The 18,431-nt window shown below is 44.0% G+C and overlaps 1 protein-coding gene across 1 annotated transcript in view; it reads left to right on the top strand.

Annotated features, from left to right (window-relative positions):
* Positions 1–18,431, top strand: part of LOC137375885 (protein phosphatase 3 catalytic subunit alpha-like) — a 567,998-nt gene that overhangs the window by 241,637 nt on the left and 307,930 nt on the right. The window lies entirely within an intron of this gene.

The following is an 18,431-nucleotide window of genomic DNA, read 5'->3' as shown; positions in this document are numbered from 1 at the left end:
GATTATAGATTTTAATTTAATGTTAATTTACAAAGGTTTTTTTATTGTGAGTATCCTTGGGGAAATAATCTAATTGGTTTCTAATTTTGTTGTTTGAAATGTATTAACTATTAATATATGATAATCATCTTATTCAATAACTGTGTACAAATAAAATATTCATTGCAAAGCAGAGTTTATGATTACCTGGTAATATTTCCATCTTTCTGCCATGGTATGTTAAAAGATTATTGGGAAAATGTCTTTGTAAGAAGAAAGTGTTATGACTTGTAGAAATAAGGGTTATTTAACAAATGTCAAAGTTATTAGAAAGAAACAGAAATATATGGGCATAGTTGTATTTCCAATCACTATCCTAAGTGCACTATTGGAGCTAAGGCAAGTAAATGGAGTTGAGATACAGATCTGCCATCCTCTAGTTGAATATTGGAGCAGGCTTGGGGTCTGACATGCCTACTCCTACTCCTGTTTCATGTATGTATGTTCTGAAAGGTTTTTGGAGGAGTGATCAGCCAGAAGTAATATAGCATCACCTATGAAATATTGGGCTGAATTTTATTAGCGGCGGTGCGCTTTGAAGTCAGCGGCCTTTAGACGCGGATGCTCCACCACTGAGCCCCCACGATATTTCGCTCGGGGCTCATTTAAATGGAGGGGGTGGAGTGGTCGCCCCCGATGACGTCATTGGGGGTGGCATCTCTGTCCTCAGCAGTGGTGTCCGTCGCCGGCGCCATTTTTAAAGGGCTTCAAGCCCTTAGAAGAAATTTTAATTCTAAATTTTATATTGTGGTGCATTGTTTGCAAAAATTTAAATAAATGCTGGAGGCCCTTTGCCGCCTCCCCACCACCATACCCCACCCCCCTCCAAATGTTTGTTTTCGGGGCAATAGTAACAAAATGAAATTTATTCCCAACCCAAACTTCCCTCCCACCTCGTAACATTTGCCCTTCAACCCCTTCCCACTATCCCCACAGCCAATGAAAATTGTTTTCCCCACTCCCCTTCCTCCCACCCTGATAATTACACTCCTCCCCCTCCCCACCAGTGTCTTACCTTGAATCACCAAACGGCATCGGAAGGCACGGGACTTCCTGGCACCAGCCGCAATATCGGCATGGGTTGGCCGCCAGGTCCAGGTAAGGCAATTAACATTTTTTTGGATATGTTTGAGTAGGCAAATGAAGGCCTCGATGCTTGGTGGCGGAATGCGGGGGGTGGTGGGGGGGGTGGGGGTGCACGAGGCCTTGCCAGCGCCACTAAAATGCGGTGGGGCCTTCTCGGTGCCGGATGTCATAGCAGTCCTCTCCTGCAAGTATTTTACGGGCCCCCCGCCATGATCCACAATGCGAGGGGCTGGTAAAATTCAGTCCTTTGTGTTTGTTCAGGAATATTTCTTAGAATTGTGTTCAAACTTACTTATGACTTGCAATAGTTTCCCATGTGCATTTTTTCCCCATCAGCCACTTATTTTTAGTAGAAGATCTGAGATCACAAGTGGTTTGTGGTATTTCTGGTTTAGGTCAGGTATGTGGTAAATACCACTATTTTCAAATTCTTCTGTGATTTGACTGGAGCTGTTTTTGCAATATCACCGATTGAGGTTCGAAACACTTGTAAGGAATTATCTGTCACATAAGCATAGTTATTTCTAGATGAATTGCTTACTTGAGCCATCTGAGTTTTTGCCCAGGAGGAGTCCTTGTTATTCAACTATATTTTAGGTGTGTCAGGTGATGCTATATCTTAGTTTGTGAGTTTCATTATTATTCCAGCCTTTAAATCTGTTCAAGATTTGGCTTCTACATCCTTGCTACTTTTAAATCTTTCACATTCATTCTGTACAGTGTTGCTGACCAAGCAAGGCAAACCACTATTGGGTTGATTTTAACTCACTGCACCTAACGAGAATGGATGTGTGCAAGGCTAAAAGGGAGGCTGCATTCTCCCCTCCAATCATGTTTGATGCTAGTTTACATGGCATTTTTCAGGCAACTGCAAGCCTCATAAATATGTAAAAGTTATGGTCCTGTGACTTAAGTAGGACCCCAATGCAATTTTAATGCACAATCATAGAGAGATACAGCACTGAAACAGGCCCTTCGGCCCACCGAGTCTGTTCCGATCATCAACCACCCATTTATACTAATCCTACATTAATCCCATATTGCCTACCACATCCCCACAATTCTCCTACCACCTATCTACACTAGGGGCAATTTACAATGGCCAATTTACCTATCAACCTGCAAATCTTTGGCTGTGGGAGGAAACCAGAGCACCTGGCGGAAACCCATGCGGTCACAGGGAGAACTTGCAAACTCCGCACAAGCAGTACCCAGAACTGAACCCATGTCACTGGAGCTGTGAGGCTGTGGTGCTAACCACTGTGCCACCCTTCATGCAGCCCATGACTAGTGCCGGGCTCGATGGTGAAAGCTACTGGGAAGTTAAGTTAAGTTAAGTTTGTAAAATCTTTTTGAACGTTCTTACGACTGAGGTTGCAGGAATACACTGTCTTTTGCTAGTTCCATTACTCCACTGCTCACAATGTATGTTTAAATGTTTTACGTAGTTACTGCTACGGCCAATTAACTACTTTATATTAGTTTCAGAATTAAAAAAATCGCCAACCAGGTTTCTTTAGTAAACAACAAAATAATTGATTTATTATAAAACAAGACTTATTCAATAAAGGTGCAAGGCTTATCAACACACAGTTTGAAATATGAAAGTATAAATATATACCCTTCTAAAATAACCTAACACACACACTGGTTAAAGAAAGAAAATGAAAAAATGAAAAAATTGGCACTGCAGAGATCAACTTTTACAAAATACTTTGGCCAAATTATTGTCAATTTTGAAGAAAAAGGATAAAATATGGAATGTTCCAGGTGGCCTTTGGTCTGGCGTCCGGGTAGACATAGACAGCTGCCACTGGGATCTTTCTGAAGCAGTTCTGTTCAGCAGATGTCAAGGAGTAGTCTTGGAGGCTTTTCGGGAGAATTACCTGTTTCTCCTTGTGGGAGAATCTAGATCTTGGGGTCACTGTTTAAAAATAAGGGGTCGCCCATTTAAGACAGAGATGAGGAAAAAAGTTTTCTCTCAGAGGGTCGTGAGTCCTTGGAATTCTCTTCCTCAAAAGGCGGTGGAAGCAGAGTCTTTGAGTATTTTTAAGGCAGAGTTAGATAGATTCTTGATAAGCAAGGAGGGAGAAGATTATCGGGGGTAGGAAGAAATGTGGAGTAATCAGTTCAGCCATGAACCTATTGAATGACGGAGCAGTCTCGAAGGGCCGAGTGGCCTACTCCTGCTCCTAATTCGTTTGTTCGTATGTTCATATGTACTGCATCAGTGATTTCAGCTATCAAACTGAATTGTCAGAAGATTTTCCAAAACAGGTGGAAAAGGATGAGTTGGGTAGCTTCTCTCTGAGCAGACTGCACACCAACTGAACATTCAAACAGCCCAAGCCAAATCAAGAAGCCAAAACTCCTGATAACCATAAACCTAAACATCTGACTTCTCTGTAAACAACTCCAATAGCCAGCAAGGCTCTTTATGTTCATTTTAGCACTTCATTGTCTCTTCCAGTAAGTGTTTTAAAAAAAAAATCCAAAGTGTCCTTCCAATAACTCTTTAAAAAAGAACAAATCCAAACATCTCCGTGGTCTTTCAAATGAACTAATTTTCACAATCATTTAAACATGAGTCCTCAAAAAATATTAATAATGGAAACACCTTCATGACAACATTCTCTTGTGGACCAGGAGGACCAGATATTCTTCTTTGGGGCCAACAACCAAGACTTGGCCCTCCCCCGCCCTGGGCTCCTCCCTGATTGAGAGCACCTCTGGACACCGCTGACGTACTTCGCTGACTGCTGGGATTGTTACTATGGGTTCCTAGAGCCTACCGGCCAAATACTGAATCCTGCCAGGTTCAGGCAGGAGACTCATCTGGGAGATGGAAATGAAGCCCAGTAGTTAAGACAATGCAGGCCTCACACCATCTAGGCCAGGCAAGTTTCACTCTTCCTCCTCCACTCCCACGCTGAACTTACATCCTGAGTTAAAAGCAGTTTATTTGCTTTCTCTATTACTATGCCTCACAAATTGTGAACTTTTGTCAATCAGCTACTAGCCCCCAAGTCGTCTTTTCCTAATTAATTTCTTCAATGAGTACCGCTGCATGGTATACACTTGGCAAAGTTTCCTAGGCCCATGTATATGAAATATCATTTATCCACATTAAGTGACCAGGGGGTTGCTCTGACTGCATGCCACTGTTTTGAGCTCCGGAGCACACCTGTGGTGATCCAAGAGCATTCACCACATGTTCATCAATTTCCTCAAAGCATTTCCTGACTGATAGGCACTGTAGGGCATTTTCTGCCTTTATAATGAGCACTGATTGATTATTTAAAGCTCAATGCCTGCATTGACTGGACCACTTGTTTTGCGTTAGTGGTGCCCCTCTACCTTTATCGGTTTTTATCGTGATGGTATTTATGCTCAGTTCCATTCTATTGGCCAGATTTAAAATAGAGCCATAGTCAGGTTCATTCACCCATTTTATCAAAAAACTTTCTGCAACCTGTCAGCTTCTTCCCTATTACAAGCCCCCATTTTTATCTTCAGCCAACGTAATGTGCATAATTTCCAGCATGACTTATTTAAAGCAGGGATTGACCTCTTAACGCGAGGTTGCACTTCTACTTTGATTTCTGCTTGTACAGCTATAGCAGAAATTTTAGCACCAGAGATTTGTCAAAGAGCGGCCTTCCACTTTTCTAATGCCTCCCTGGAAATTACAGTGAAGAGCTGTGCACACAGAGCTGGGAGGATCTTCTAAACGGAGTGGCTTGCTAAACAGAGTGGCAACGGAAATTTGGTGAGAGTGGGAATTCACTGGTAAGTAGTGCAGATAGTGTGTTGCTATCAAAGTGAAATTTAAACTAGTATTCTTCCTTAAAAACTGTAGCTGGAATTTTTCGTTGGGCGGGCGACTCTGCCCACCAGCCGAAAATTCGGTGGCAGGCCTGGGGAGCCACGTCAGGATATTTTGCTCCCCAGGCCCTTAATTGATGTTGGGCGGGACTTCTACCTCCTTGAGGCAGGAAGTCTCGCCTAATGGAGCTGCCAGCCATCGCAAGTAATGTGAAGGATGGCCCTGGAAGACAGGTAAGTTTTTAGGGCCTCGCCGGCAACAATCAGCTGGGCCCCGGCGAGGAAAGGGGGGTTGGTTAGGGGGGTGGAGGGAGTGTTGTACGTTGGGGGCGGTTGGGGCTTCGGGGGCAGCCCTCCGTGGGGCACAGGGTGCCCAATCAGGAGAGCCCTACCAGCCTGCAAGAAGGCTGCCTTGTTTTACCAGGCGGGGTTCTTGAGGTTTTTGCCATCCGGCCGCCAAGAGTAAAATACCCACGGCGGCTGGAGGAGGCCCTTAAGTGCTAGTTAATTGACCTGGGGTGAGCGGACTGTTCCTTGCTGCTGCCGCCTCATGTAAAATTGCAGTGGGGTGGGAGGGGGTCGGGAATGGCCCCCCCCCCCCCATCTCCTGCTCAATCTGACGTGCCCCCCGCCGGCCACCAGCCCACTCGTTTGGGGGCCGTAAAATCCCAGACTGTAAATCAGTAGCAGTTAACAGTCAATCAGCTATAAGTGGGTCCCTGCCTAGATATTATTTATTGCTCCTGGCAATTGACTGACGAGTTGCAACTAGTGTGTTTCTGAAAGGTATAGATTAAAGGGATATCCACAAACACAATGAGCTGTTAGATTGGTAATGGGAATTTGGTGCAGAGGTGCTAAATACATTAAGCCATTAGGCTACAGTAAATAAGTAAGTAAATCAGAGTAATTAGTTAGATCTAAAGGGATATAAGTAAAATTTGAGTCGATGATACCAACATTCGTTTGTTCTTTCGTGTCATTTTCTTCCCAGAAGATTGACTGCATGGGTCTTCACCTCTGCATTCTGCATAGGTCAACTGCATCCAGTCCATTATATCTGTAACATCTCTTTCATGCAGTTGTCTATTTTACCACTCTGGTAGAGTGTCCTCACGTTCCATGTTCTTGTCTGGGTTTGAAAGTATCATCTTTCAAGTTTGGACTGCCCTCATCTTTCAGCTGGCTATTCCTACTTCCTAGCAAGTCTCTTCTGCCCTGTTCCTATTTACAGTAGACATCTCCACAGGGGGCCCAGGTCTGCCTACATCACTGCTACTGTCAAAACTAGATTCCATGACTAACTATAGGTGAGTACTTGGTGAGTACCCTGACTCTTCCAAGGTGCCATTTTTCCTTAAGTGTCATAACTCTGCCCTAGATGTGTCACACATTTTGCTGTTGCGCCTTCTGAGCCATTGACTCTGAGTAGTGAGTTCTTCTGCCTCAGCTGCCGGTTCAAACTTCCAACATTAAAGGGGTCAGAACTGCAACAAATAAAATTTTGGTATACATAAATAATTGAATGATAAATAGGATTAAGGGTGGACTAAACATGGATAACATAAGTAGATAGACTTTTAAATAAGTTGTTGCGACAGTTGAGACCTGTTGCCTGCAATTTCTGTGGGAACTTCAGGACACTACAAGCTGGATTTTGTTGTCCCACCACCAGGAGTGGTGGGCGGTGCAGAAAATAGCAGCCGGCCCACGCGGGACCCTCTCCTCCACGATTCTGTAGCGGGCGGCCACTTACCATATTCGTAGCGGCTGTCCCCACCACACCCCCACAAATCACATGGCGGGGATGGCATTGGCGATGCCGTTCACGGTATCACCTGATGCAAGGGCAGTTGCTGGCACCATTTTTAAAAGGCTGCCAGCCCTGCAGACAGTTCAACAAAATGCAGAGTTGACCCCTTACCCTCCTTCCCTATGCAAATAGTGCAGAGTTGACCCTTTTCCTGTACAAATAGTGCAGATTTGACCCCTCCTCCACCTCGGTGCCGGCAGCTTTCCCTGGATAGGAAAGTGAAGGTGCGCAAGTACCGCACATCGCGCTGAAGATCGGGAACTGAAGGTAAGATCGCTACGGGTTACATTTAATTTAATGCAAATTAGCATATGGAAAGCAGGGTCCTGTCGCAGAGCAGTGGAGGGGCCGTCATGGGGCTTCCCCGCCACCAGGAAGATCGGGCCCGGCAATCCCGGCGTTGGGTTCCGTGGCGGCTACTGCCGCTCTGATTCTCCGGCCCCGCCTACCACGGAACCCAACGTCAGGCTGGGAACAAAATCCAGCCCTACATGTGTCCTGGATAACCACATATGCAGGAAGCGTCTCCAGTTGCTCAAACTGAAGAGAACTGGAGAATCCAAGTTGGCCTCCCTCAATTGGCCGTAAGTGGCCGTTAATTAGTTTAATTGACTACCCACTGTCTGTGGGTGGGTATCCCTGCCAACCTTCCCATCCTGCTTCTGGGAAAATGGCCCTGCCTGCCAGCCTGAAGCGCTATTTTTAGCAGCTGCCTGTCTCAGTTCCTGGCTCTGGCATGGGCTAAAATTTCAACCCCAAGAGTGGGAAAAGTATTTGGAAAAATTTGGAAATTATGCATTAATAAATGAATGTCAGCATGGAATTGATGAAGGCAAATCGTGTTGACTAACTTGATTATGCTCTTTGAAGAGGTAACAAAGAGGGTTGATGAGGTTAAAGAATCACAGCACAGAAGGAGGCCATTTGGCCTGTCGTGCCTGTGCTGTCTCATTGAAAAAGCGATTATTGTTTAGATGTGTCGTGGACTTTCAAAAGGCATTTGACAAAGTCCCACATAATAGACTTATTAGCAAAATTAAAGCCCAAAGGATTAAAGCGACAGTGGCAGTGTGGATACAAAATTGGCTAAGGACAAAAAGCAGAGAGAAGTGGTGAAGGGTTGTTTTTCAGTCGAGAGGGAGGTATACAGTTGTGTTCCCCAGGGGTCGGTATAGGAACCACTGCTGTTTTCAATATATATCTTATTAACGGAGACTTGAGCATACAGGGCATAATTTCATAGTTTGTAAATGATGTAAAACTCAGAAATGTAGTAAACAATGAGTAGGATTAGTGACAGACTTCAGGAGGACATAGAGTGGTGAAATGGGCAGACACGTGGCAGATGAAATTTAATGCGGCCAAGTGTGAATCAATTAATTTTGGTAGGAAGAATGAGGAGAGACATTATAAAGTAAATGCTACCATTTTAAAGGGAGTACAGGAGCAGAGCGTCCTGATGGTGTATGTATACAAATCTTTGAAGGTGGCAAGTTGAGAAGGCTGTTTAAAACAACACATATGGGATCCTTCGCTTTATTAATAGAGGCATACATTATAAAACAGGGAAGAGTTGCTAATCCTTCATAAAACACAGGTTAGGCTTCAACTGGAGTATTGTGTTCAATTCTGGGAACCACACTTTAGGAAAGATGCCAAGGCCATGGAGAGGTGCAGAAAAAGTACTATGGTACCAGGGATGAAGGATTTTAATTAGCAGGAGAGATTGGAGAAGCTGAGGTTGTTCTCCTTAGAGCAGAGAGGTTAAGATGAGATTAATAGAGGTTGTCATAATCGTGAATGGTTTTGATAGAATAAATAAGGGTTAACTTTTTCCAGTAGCAGAAGGGTCAGTAACCAGAGGATACAGATATAAGCTGATTGGCAAAAGAAGCAGAGTGACATAAGGAAACATTTGTTTACAGTGAATTGTTGTGATCTGGAATGCACTTTGAAAGGAGCTGAAGCAGATTCAGTAGCAACTTTCAAAAAAGAATTGGATGAATACTTGAAGGGAAAATATTTGAAAGGCCATGGGGAAAGAGTAGGGGAGTGGGACCAGTTGGATAGCTGTAACTAAGTGCTGGCACTAGCACAGGCTCAATGGGCTGAATGGCTTCATTCAGTGATTCTAAGTCAGAGTAAGGTGTGATGTCCTGTTCCCCAGGAGCTGCAAGAACATTCCGAAGGCCACTTGAAACAATGCTTGGCAGAGTTTGCTAAGAGGGTCAGTGCAATGGGTTAAGGGTACAAAGGCCTGGCAAAAGCAGAATGGGTGAGTACAACTCTTCACTTCTCCAGCTGTCTCAATAGCACCCATGAATACTCCTTTCACCTCCTCACACACTACCTCAACAAGCCCTCCCTCTATCACATTCTTCAGCATACAATCACAAATGCACACTGTAACTACCTCTCTTAGTCATTCCAAGCATTTTCCCCTCTTCCTTTCCTCATTCATACTAATGCCATTCTGTTCCTGTGTTTTACTTCTCTCCTGCCACTCCTTCCTCACTTCATATTGCTTGGCTCTATGGTTATAATCTCCCTTCCTTAATCCATCTTGCTTTTTCTCCAGCTTTTAATACATACACCATATGCACAAGACTTACACGCCTTCACTTTCCTTTTCAACAACCAATCACTCTCACTCTTTCTTTCTGCAGGGCAAGGGGAATGCTGAAATTGCTTGGAACTCCTCACTTGCTTGACTGCCTTGGCTCACAGTAGTACTCTTGGTTGAGTATAAGGTTGTGGGTTCAAGCCCCACTTTAGAGATGTGAGCACTCGATCTTGGCTGATACTTCAGTGTGCTATTGATGGAGTGCTGCACTTCCAGTTGAGGTGTTCAAATGGCGCTTCATCTCTCATTCTTTTAGGTGGGTGGAAAAGATCCCATGGCATTATTTGAAGATGAGCAGTGGAATTCTCCCACCAGTCTGACAACATGAATCTGAACCAGTGCCACTAAAATAGATTATCTGGTCAGTTATGTCATTGCTGTTTATGGAACCTTTTCTTTAATTTACAGCAGTGTCTACAACTGAAAGGTACTGAATATGAAGCACTTTGGGAGGTCCTGAGGTTCTGAAAGGCTCCATATAAATACCAGCTCTTTTTTGTGATCTTTGCAGATTTGGAACTTGAAAAAAAAATATTTAGACAGTAGATGTATTGAAATACACAGGGGATGGTCAGCAAGAGGGATGCCAGCCACAAAGGATTGAACAGAGTAGGAAGGCAAAAAAAAACAATGGTTGGAGATGGAGGGATAAACATACTGCATATTCTACTCAAATGAGTGGATTTTTTGAATACTGCATTAGCCATGCATACAGCACCCTACAGGGAGAAAGAAACAAGAGAACAAATCATCACATTCCATTTTTTACACCTGGTCAAGGATGTATGAAGAACAGCTGAGGTGAATTCAAAAACAGCACAAAAATAGATTCTCAAGTTGGAAACTGAGGTCTTTGGAAGACTGTAATAGATAAATGTCAATTATTGGAAAGGATTAAGGAAAAATTAAAAATATTTTGATTTTTAAAATACATAGCATTATATTTTATAAATAAAGTGACATTAAATATATTGTTACGACCAGGTGAGAAAGGAGTCAAGGGTTCCCTCTCAGCCGTCACCTGGTATTACCGTAACAGGGTTTTATTTTTAAACACACCATTTTTATAGTTCCCCCTTAGTGAGTCCTTGTTCGCTGCTTTCCAATTGTAAGGCAAATAAACCAGCCAAACAGGTTTTCTTAGGTTTAAAGAAGAATGGTTGAACTTTATTAAACTTAAACTCTAATTCAGTTAATGCCTATGGATACGCAATGCACCCACGCTCGCATGCATACTCGATAAACACATGCAGATAGAGACAGAAAAGAGCAGAAGAAATACAGTGGAAAAGTTTGAGGCAATATCTGAAGATGATTTTGGTTACTGTTTGAGCTTGCTGTAGAGTCCTTGATTATAGGTAGGTCTTGCTTTTCGTTGGGACCCAGTATTCTTCTTAAACCTTGTTCAGTGTAGGAGACTTTTCTCTCTTTGAGGTTCACGTCTCTTCAGTGTGTTCAGAGGCTGGTGAGAAAGAGGTGGGAGCAGACTGGAGAGGTCTTCTCAGGCCAGCAGCAAACAGTCTTTCTGAGTTCAAACTCTCTCTGGCTAGTTCAAAAAACCCTGGACCAGCCAGTTAGTCATGTGACCAGCTGGTTTAACCAGTCCTGGCGTTTGTGACTTGTATCACCTTAGCAGTCTCTGGAATGCTCTTCCTTACACCTTCAATATCAGGTGATCAAAATCCATTGTGGATTAAGTGGACCAGGGAATAGCCCTTTGTCTCCACAAACATTGTCTGTTAGTATGCAAATGTCCTTCCAGCCAAGTTTCTGGTGATTTTTTAACAAGTCCTTTCTTCACTCCAGCAACAGTTTAAAATCAATGTTCATATGACAAAATTAATATGCCTCATTCTTGGCAGGTGGGGGCCTGCATGACGCCTCCACACCCAACGGAATGAAATGCGAATTTTAAAGAGAGCATTTCATTAAAAGGGTCGAGTGAGAAAATATAAGTTACAGGGGAAAAACACTTGTCTCTCTCATGCATTCACATTCATTCACAAGCCCTGAACTTATTACAGCCTATCTTTTCTTGGTAGCAGTGCTGCTTTACCTATCCCTTTTTTTGGCATCCCAATATACATGTGGTTCGTTGGGGAAGTTTTTCTTCAGTTTGCCCATTTCAAGGACTGCGTAAGGGGGCTTTGTTCTTGTTGAGGTCTGCAGTGGGCTGGGGGGAGGTTAGGTTTAATTAGCCCTAGGTTGGAGTTCTGTTCAGGGGCAGCGGCAGTGGGCAGTTCCACTCTGAACTCTCTTCCAGTGCCTTGATGAGTCATGCAAGGGCTTTTCACCTCTGGATGGCTGTTTCACTTTTTTCCTGACTGTGGGGTGGGATTCTTTGCTAATCTTCCCTTTGCCCTCTGGGACACTTCTGCTTGTAGATATTTGTCCAGATTCTACTGCAGTCCCCTGTGGTACTTCGACTAGGTGAGGTATCGCCCTCACGGTTTCTCTGCCCTCTTGAGGACCTTCTTTGTCTCTGCAGGTGCCTGTAGATGCTGTTAGCAACTCTGGTGGGGCACTTCTAGCATCTGCATTTACATAGGAGGATGTGGGGTCTAATTTTTTCAAACATTTTGGGGTTGGCTGACCGGACAGTAGGGGTTTTCATCTGGGATTCCTCCCGGAATTCCTTTAACCTGCCCTCTTGGTCGTTTTTTCCCCTTCCCTTTCTAAGCTTTTGCCAGCCTTGTTCCTGCCTGTCCCAGTTTGTTCTCAGCGGGGGTCACTTACAGTTCACCAGCCCTCTGCTGGAGGGTCCTCCTAACACCAGTACAGGACTTAGGGGTGCAGGTTTCACTGTAGGTTGGGTTTCCCCTCAACCTGGCACACGTGGCAACTCTTGCAGTACTCCACCACATCTTTGTGGAGTTTTGGCCAGTCAAACTTCTGTCTTATGTGGGCTTTGATCTTTCATATACCGGAATGTACAGCCAGTGTTGGCTTGTGGGCCCTTCTTAATATTTCTCTCCGGTACCTCTGCAGCACCACTAACTGGTGAACTACTGTCCACTCCTTGCCCTCAGGTCTGTGGGGAGAACTCCATTTCCTCATCAGTACCTAATTCGTTAAATGGTAGCAATCAGGGACTCCCTCTGCTTCACTTTCAGACTGGGCAGCTTGTGCTCACTTTCACAATACTGGGTTGGCTCACTGAGCCTCAGCTAGGGAAAATCCATTTAATTCATTCCCTGGGTCTCCTAACTTCTGTAATGCACCTGCCAAGAATCTGGCACATTAATTTCGCCACATGGATATTAAATTTCAAATTGTTGCTGGGAAGGAGAAGGCCTGTGACAAGGGTTGCCAGGCTCCTGGCTGGAAAGACATTTTTGCAAAATAAAGACAGTGTTTGGAACAAAGGAGCTATCCCTTGCTCCAATGTAATCTACAAACAGATGTGGTCAAACCAGTTAGTCACATGACTAATCTGTTTTTTTTTCTGAATTGTAGAGTTATGAACTTAGAACCTGCAGAAAGCTGTTTGCTGCTGGATTGAAAAGACCTCTGCTGGCTGGCTCGCCACAGCCTCTCCTGTCTGTTCCCATCTCTTTCTCACGGAACTCACTGAAGACACATGAACCCCAAAAGAGAAATGTCTCCTACAGTGAACAAGGTTTAAGAAGAAGACTGGGCCCCAACCAAAAGCAAGATCTACCTACCAACAATGACTCTACAGCAAGCCCGAAGCACAGTAACAAGAAAACCTCTTCAGAGATTGCCTCAAACTTTTCCACTTTATTTTTCTTCTGCTCTTTCTGTTCCTATCTGCATGCATATATCGCGTATGCATGCTAGCGTGGGCGCATCATGTATCCGTAGATGGCAACCGAATTAGAGTTTAAGTTTAATAAAGTGCAACTTTTCTTTAAACTTGAGAAAGCCTGTTTGTGCTGTCAGGGGGGGTTTAAACTAGAATGGCAGGGGGATGGGAATCTGAGCAGGGAGACAGAGGAGAGAGAAACAAGGATAGAAATGAAAGACAGAAAGGTAAGAAGCAAAAGTGGAAGGCAGAGAAAACAAGGGCTAGAAACAAATGGGGCTGTAGTGCAAAATAAAGCTAGGATGACTAACAATGTTAAAAAGAAAAGTCTAAATGCATTGTGTTTTAATGCGCGGAACAGTTGCATTAAGGTAGATGAATTAGCAGCACAAATAGATATAGACCGTTATGATTTAGTAGCGATTACGGAGACATGGCTGCAAGGTGACCAAGGATGGGAACTGAACATCCAGGGATATTCAGTATTTAGGAAGGACAGGCAAAAAGGGAAAGAAGGTGGGGTAGCATTGTTAGTAAAGGAGGAAATCAATGCAATCGTGAGGAAGGATATTGGCTCGGAAAATCATGATGGGGAATCTGTATGGGTGGAGCTAAGAAACACCAGGGGGCAGAAAACGTTGGTGGGCGTTGCCTTTAGACCCCCAAACTGTAGTGGAAATGTAAGGGATGGCATTAAACAGGAAATCAGAGATGCATGCAATAAGGGTACAACTGTAATCATGGGTGGTGACTTTAATCTATAGATAGATTGGTCAAACCAAATTAGCAATAAAACTGTGGAGGAGGATTTCCTGGAGTGTGTACGTAACGGTTTTTGGACCGATACGTTGAGGAACCAACTAGAGAACAGGCTATCCTAGACTGGGTATTGTGCAATGAAAAAGGATTAATTAACAATCTCCCTTGGGGAGGAGCGACCATAACATGATAGAATTCTTCATTAAGATGGAGAGTGAAGTAGTTGAATCCAAAACTAGGGTCCTGAATCTAAATAAAGGAAACTATGAAGGTATGAGGCGTGAGTTCGCTATGGTAGATTGGGGAACTTTACAAACGGGGTTGACGGTGGATAGGCAATGGATAATATTTAAAGAACGTGTGCATGAATTACAACAATTATTCATTCCTGTCTGGTGCAAAAATAAAACCGGAAAGGTGGCTCAACCATGGCTTACAAAAGAAATTAGGCATAGCATTACATCCCAAGAGGAGGCATATAAACTTGCCAGAAAAAGCTGCAAGTCTGAGGATTGGGAGCAGTTTAGAATTCAGCAAAGGAGGACAAAGAGGTTGATTAAGCGGGGGGAGAATAGACTATGAGATTAAACTTGCAGGGAACATAAAATACTGACTGTAAAAGCTTCTATAAATATATGAAGAGAAAAAGATTAGTGAAGACAAATGTAGGTCCCTTACAGTTAGAAAACGGGTGAAATTATAATGGGGAACAAAGAAATGGCAGAACAATTAAACACATACTTTGTTTCTGTCTTCACAAAGGAGGACACTAATAACCTCCCAGAAATGTTAGGGAACCAAGGGTCTAATAAGAGGGAGGAACTGAAGGAAATCAGTATTAGTAAAAAAAAAAGTGCTAGGGAAATTAATGGGGTTAAAGGCTGACAAATCCCCAGGGCCTGATAATCTACATCCCAGAGTACTAAAGGAAGTGTCTTGGAAATAGTGGATGCATGGGTGGTCATCTTACAAAATTCTATCGACTGTGGAGCAGTTCCTACAGATTGAAGGGTGGAAAATGTAACCCCACTATTTAAAAAAGGAGGGAGAGAAAAAACGGAACTACAGACCAGTGAGTCTATTATAAAGGATGTGATAGCAGAACACCTGGAAAGCATAAATGGGATTGGGCAAAGTCAGCATGGGTTTACGAAAGGGAAATCATGCTTGACAAATCTACTGGAGTTTTTTGAGGATGCAACTAGTAGAATAGATAAGGGAGAACCAGTGGATGTGGTGTATTTGGATTTTCAGAAAGCTTTTGATGAGGTCCCACATAAGAGGTTAGCGAAATTAAAGCACATGGGATTGGGGGTAATATACTGGCATGGATTAAGAATTGGTTGACAGACAGGAAACAGAGAGTAGGAATAAATGGGTCTTTTTCCGGGTGTCAGGCAGTGACTGTTGGGGTACCACAGGGATCAGTGCTTGGGCCCCAACTATTCACAAGATATATTAATGACTTGGGTGAGGGAACTAAATGTAACATTTCCAAGTTTGCAGATGACACAAAGCTGGGGGGGAAAGTGAGCTGTGAGGAGGATGCAAAGAGGCTCCAATGTGATTTGAACAAGTTGGGTGAGTGGGCAAATGCATGGCAGATGCAGTATAATGTGGATAAATCCACTTTGGTTATAAAAACAGAAAAGTAGGTTATTATCTGAATGGTGATAGATTGGGAAAGGGGGAGGTGCAATGAGACCTGGGTGTACTGGTACACCAGTCACTGAAAGCAATCATTCAGGTGCAGCAAGCAATTAGGAAGGTGAATGGGATGTTGGCCTTCATTGCAAGTGGATTTGAATACAGGAGCAAGGATGTCTTACTGCAGTTATACGGGATCTTGGTGAGCCCACATCTGGAGGATTGTGTGCAATTTTGGTCTCCTTATCTGAGGAAGGATGTTATTGCCATGGAGGGAGTGCAAAGAAGATTTACTAGGCTGATTCCTGGGATGGCAGGATTGACGTATGAGGAGAGATTGGGTCGACTAGGCCTATATTCACTAGAGTTTAGAAGAATGAGAGGGGATCTCATAGAAATATATAAAATTCTAACAAGACTAGACAGGCTAGATGCAGGGAGGATGTTCCTGATGGCTGGGGAGTCCAGAACCAGGGGTCACATTCTCAGGATACGAGGTATGCCATTTAGAACCGAGATGAGGAGAAATTTCTTCACTCAGAGGGTGGTGAACCTGTGGAATTCTCTACCGCAGAAGGCAGTGGGGGTCAAATCATTAAATATTTTCAAGAAGGAGATAGATATATTTCTTAATGCCAAAGAGATCAAGGGATATGGAGAGAAAGCAGGAACAGTGTACTGAATTAGACGATCAGCCATGATCTTTTTTGAATGGCGGACCAGGCCCGAAGGGCTATCTGGCCTACTCCTGCTCCTATTTTCTATGTTTCTATGTGCTGGTTTCTTTGCCTTATAATTGGAAAGTGGTGAACAAGGATTCACCAAGAAACACAGTGTGTTTAAAATATAAACCCTGTTACAGTAAGACCAGGTGAAGGCTGAAAGGGAACCCTATACCTCTTTCTCAGACAGACAGACCTCATGGTCATCTGCCTGCAGTGCCAATTCAGTCTCCTCTGGGGGAGATGGTTTGTTCATGGTCTGATCCACTACACATTCAGAGAAACTGTAGGGGTCCGTCTCCTGCCACTGCCCTATCTCTCTGACCTTTTGGGGTCTTGTTTTCACTATTGGGGGCCTACCACCTTCGCCCCCACCAGATTATTACCTAGGAGCAGGTCAATCCCATCCGCAGGGCAAACTAGGGACACTCCCTACAGTCACCGGTCCTGAAACTAAGTCGCACTCCAGATGCACCCGGCGTACAGGAACAGGCATACGCTGCCCTCCAATACTATTCACCACCATTCTGGTGTTCAGTGCACTCTCTGAGGGAAAGGTCAGGCCTTTTCCCAGTAAAAGGATCTAGTGGCCCTTGTGTCCTTGAGAATTACTATGGGCTTGCTTGCCCTCCTCGAGGGGTATGGGGTTACTTTCCCTTCAGACACAAAACCCTGATAACCTTCAGGAATCCTACTGAATCTTCCTGCACTTGCAACAGTAGACTTCCTGGGTTGCGCTCTTACTGCCGTTAAAGCTACAGCTTGCTCTGCTGTGTTTTCCATCAGGGTTCCATCTTCACTGAGCGGGTGTGCCCTGATTAACCCTACAGGTTTTCCCTTTAATTTCTAGCCGTCAACTTTTAGATGACCTGCCTTATTACAATGGAAGCACTCAGGTCTCTGGGTTTCACTGCTGCTCACAGCACCTTTCCTTTTTGGCTAGAGGAGGGCCTATGTGTCTCCTGCCTTTCTCTCCCAGGACTGCTTGGGCTCATCACCTTCCCACCCTTTGTCCTTTTCAGATTCGTGGGGGTGATTAGGGAAGGTTTCTCCCCTGGGAAACCGACTTATAAATTAAAGCAAACTCATTAGCCAGAATGGCCGCTTGCTGGGCTCTCTGAATCCGCTGCTCCTCTACATGGGTCTTTATGGAGAGTGGAAAGAGTGTTTAAATTCCTCTAACAGAATTACTTCTCTTAGATTCTCATAGCTGAGCTATACTTGAAGAGCCCGCAGCCACTGGTCAAAAACCAGCTGCTTACTTCTTTCAAACTACAGATAAGTTTGATTAGCTTGCTTCTTGAGGGTTCTAAACTTTTGCCGATAGGCTTCGGGTACTAATTCACATGCCCTGAGGATAGCATTTTTTGTCTGTTCATAATTTGATGAACTCTCACCTGGCAATAGAGAATAAACCTCATGGGCTTTTCCGGTTGGCTTGCTATGTAATAAAAGAGGCCAGGACTCAGCTGGCCATTTTAGCTGCCTTGCCAGTTTCTCAAAAGACACAAGAAATTCTTCCACATCTTCCTCATTGAATTTTGGGATTAGTTGCGATAGTTTTAATAATTCTGTACCCAGCCCTGAATTACGCTCCTCCATATTGGCCATGCTTTCACTGGGGTTACTCTGTCGCCCCCGGGTTAACTCAAGCGGCTTCAGCTCTCTTTCTTCTCATTCTTTCTGGAAGATTCTTTCCCTCTCTCTCTCCTGCCTCTCGCTCTCTTTCCCTTTCTTCAAATTCAAATTTCCTCTCTTCCAATTGTATCTTTGTGAACAATACCCTGTCGGAGTCTGCTTCTAACTCTGTATCTGCTTCTTCAGATTCAAGGGAAAATTAGTTAGCCACTAGTCTTAGGAGTTCAGACTTTCTAGCCTTGGCACGGATAGTGATCCTACACTGCTCAGCCATTTTTCTCAGTTCCTTCATAGACAGTGCTTTTAACTTATCCCAAGTTACTTCACCCTGGCTTGGGGAGCTCCTCCCTTCAGGTGCAGACATATTAGTATTCAAGCACACAGAACCACAAGAAAACCTGTCTTGAAATCTTGCTCTTTTTTGATTGGGAACAATTTGGCTTCCCCCTTCTAATTTCTCTCATTTGTGGGTAAAAACCAGGATGGTAGCCCCTAAGTTTCTGTTACGACCAG

Source organism: Heterodontus francisci, chromosome 12 (assembly GCF_036365525.1).
Source record: "Heterodontus francisci isolate sHetFra1 chromosome 12, sHetFra1.hap1, whole genome shotgun sequence".
Taxonomy (NCBI): domain Eukaryota; kingdom Metazoa; phylum Chordata; class Chondrichthyes; order Heterodontiformes; family Heterodontidae; genus Heterodontus; species Heterodontus francisci.
This window is presented reverse-complemented; position numbering and strand designations above follow the sequence as displayed.